The sequence below is a fragment of the Mus pahari genome, chromosome 15 (assembly GCF_900095145.1).
Source record: "Mus pahari chromosome 15, PAHARI_EIJ_v1.1, whole genome shotgun sequence".
Taxonomy (NCBI): Eukaryota; Metazoa; Chordata; class Mammalia; order Rodentia; family Muridae; genus Mus; species Mus pahari.
Window position 1 is genome coordinate 51,298,883 of NC_034604.1, and position 3,154 is coordinate 51,302,036.

Genomic DNA, 3,154 nt, shown 5'->3' on the forward strand with positions numbered 1-3,154 from the left:
AAGCCACTCTAATTTAAAAATAAGATCTTATTGTCTCTTATGAGTATAGCTTACAACTTCTGAACTCAGCTACTAGCTTTCAACCATCCCCATTCTACTGCAGTGGCTTTATCCCTTCACAGTAGTGATGTCAGAATGAGTCTCCTGAGAGAGCATCCATACAACCCTGAGAGCTTTATCCAGGCCTTCAAAACGTTGACAAGTCAGATACCTATTGCTGTATCCTTGAGTTCTGGGGTGTACCTGTCCGTCCCTTTGATTGGTTCTTTTCAAATGTCTCCCTGGCTTTGACTAAACTAATATCTTAGTTACAGTCATTATTGCTGCCTCAAAACATCCTTATTGCTGGATATTTGATCCCATTGTGAACCATGAGATTGTGAACTGTAAGAACCTGTTTCTAATTGTGGCTCAGCCTTTGCACCTAGAGCTTTTTGTTTGCTGTTTAAAAAAAAAAAATAGTTGTGGTGTGGCTCAGCCCTATCACACACCTTTATTCCAAGAGCTAAATAAAGTCAATTATGGTTCAAGAGGCAGAGCAAGTAACCAGCTGACAGGGAGTGCATATAAGGAAGGAGAAAGGAGGGACATTGAGTTGGAAGGTATTTAAGACAAGCATGGAGGAGGGAGTGGAGGAGGAGGAGGAGGAGGAGGAGGAGATTTTTTATTCCTGGATGTTGGTGGAGTGGAGTAATAAGGTCAGTTAGGTGGGTGCTTTCTCTGCCTCTCTGAGCTAGCAGGCTCTCATCACAGCCTCTGTCTCCTGAGGTTTCTTTGGTAAAATTCAACAGCAGGGATTTTTGTAATAAAACAAAAAGCAAGTTGGGGAGGAAAAAGTTTATTCAACATATACTCCCACATTCCAAATGATTCTCTTGGTTTTATTTTATATTTTTAAGGGAGTAAAGGGTTTATTTGGCATACACTTCCAGAGGTGCTGTTCACTGCCTTGCTCCTATGGCCTGCTCAGCCTGCTTTCCTATAGAACCCAGGTCCACCAGCCCAGGGGTGGCACCGCCCATCAAAGCTTGAACCCGCCACCACTGATCACTAATTGAGAAAGTGCCTTACAGCTAGACCTCATGGAGGCCTTTCCTCAACTGAGGCTCCTTCCTCTCTGATGAGTCTAGCTTGTGTCAAGTTGCCACACCAAACCAGCCAGTACAACTAAGAATGGCAAGTTCTACATCTGGATGGAGAAGAAAGACTTCCTGGCTCTCTGGGTTTGTATCTTGCATGTCCACTTCATTCTTTCGTATCCAGTATCTGGCTTTTAAGTGAATGTTGATTTAAAGGGTGAAAGAAGTCTCACATCCTCCTACTGTGTATGTTAGCAACCTATGAGGCCTTAGCTGAAACTTAGATCCAGTCATAAAGTCACTCCATGTACCTCTATCCGCAGTCACAATATGAATCCATAAACACAAAACAAAACAAAATCACAAGTCTCAACACCTATCAAAGAACTGGCATGATTCGTAACACTATTTTATATTTCCAGTCAATAAAACTGCACATGAGCAAATAAAAAGATAAATAATCTTCACATGGTTAGAAAGTTTAAAGTACATCAAAGTATAGTGTAACTTATAAAATAATTGGAATTGAATTATAAGAACAAGTATGTGTCTTAGTGACTTTTCTATTGTTGTAATTAAAAACCATGACTGAGGCAACTTACAGACAGAAGCATTTCATTGAGGTTTATTGTTTTAGAGGGTGAGTCCATGACCATCGTTGGGGAACACAGCAGCAAACATGCAAGCAGGGTGCTAGAGCAGTTAGTGAGAGCTTATATCCTGACCCACAAGCACAGGCAGAGAGAGCTAACTGGGAATGACTTGAGTATTTGAACACTCAAAGCCCACCTCCAATGACACACTTCCTCCATCAAGGCCACACCTCCCAATCCTTCCCAAACAGTTCCACCACCGGGGAACAAGCATTAAAATCTATGAGCCTACGGAAGCCATTCTCATGGAAGATACCACACTTTGTATCAAAGTTTATGTTCTTGTAATTTGATTTGAAGGAAAATTTAAGTGTATCTTATGCATACATGTGGTACACAGACAAACATGCAGAAAAAAAAACCTTAGCAAAAGCATCTTGTTAGAATAGTTGGTTTGACGTATGTCTATGCTTATACAGAAGCCAGAAGTCTATACTGAAAAACTACTGTCTATAAAGAACAAACTATTTCTACTGCACCTTGCCTTTCACCTTACCTTTTGAGACTAAGTCTCTCACTTAACACAGTACTCAAAACTGGCTAATCTGACTGACCAACAGACTCAGATAATCCACCTGTTTCTGCCCTCCAGTCTCAGAGTTACACATGAATATGACCACGTCTGGCTTTTATGTAGGTCCTGGGGAATCAGAATTCAAGTCTGCATGCTTATGTGACAGGAATTTTACCAAGTGAGCCATCTTCCCAGGCCCTTGTTTTTCTAAAAAAAAAAAAATGTTTGTTTTTTTAAAAAGGAAAACATCTAGGAAAATTACAGTACCAGGCAGGAAAGATGGCTCAGCAGTTAAGAGCACTAGCATCTCTCATTTCCCAGCAGCCATAAGGCAGCTCACAATTGTCTGTGACTCTAAGTTTAGGGAATATGATGACCTCTCCTGGCCTCTGCAGGCACCAGGCACACATGTGGTAAACAGATATACACATAAATAAAATATACACATAGATGCCAACAGTGAAAAATAAAAATCTAGCCAGGCAGGGATTTAAAATTAAGCTTTGAGCTCCCTCTACTGGCTCAAAGAAAATTCCCAGGAATAATTAAAACCCAAACCTTAAACTTGGAGTTAAGGAACTGTTATCCAATAGAGGTAAATTATCAGAGCTGGTGTGGGTCTCAGCACCGATGAGCCTGAGGCAGAAGGACTGCCTTAAGTTAAGGACAGCCTGGGCTATATAGTGGGTTGTAGGCCAGCCTAAGCTGTAGAGTGACGATCTCTCAGAAGGAAAGAGCTCAATACCTCTGTAGCCCTGTCCTGTCCCTCTGTCAAAAAATGTCTGCTTTGCTACTTGTTCCAGTTGGAGCATCTATGGTGATAAAAGCAGCATATGCCTACATGGAGCAGCATATGCCCACATGGTCCAGCATATGCCCACATGGTGCAGCATATACTCACATGGTGC

The 3,154-nt window shown here is 41.6% G+C and overlaps 1 pseudogene; it reads left to right on the forward strand.

Annotated features, from left to right (window-relative positions):
- Nucleotides 1-617: 617 nt before the first annotated feature.
- LOC110332958 overlaps nt 618-3,154 on the forward strand; it is an 8,685-nt pseudogene continuing 6,148 nt past the window's right edge.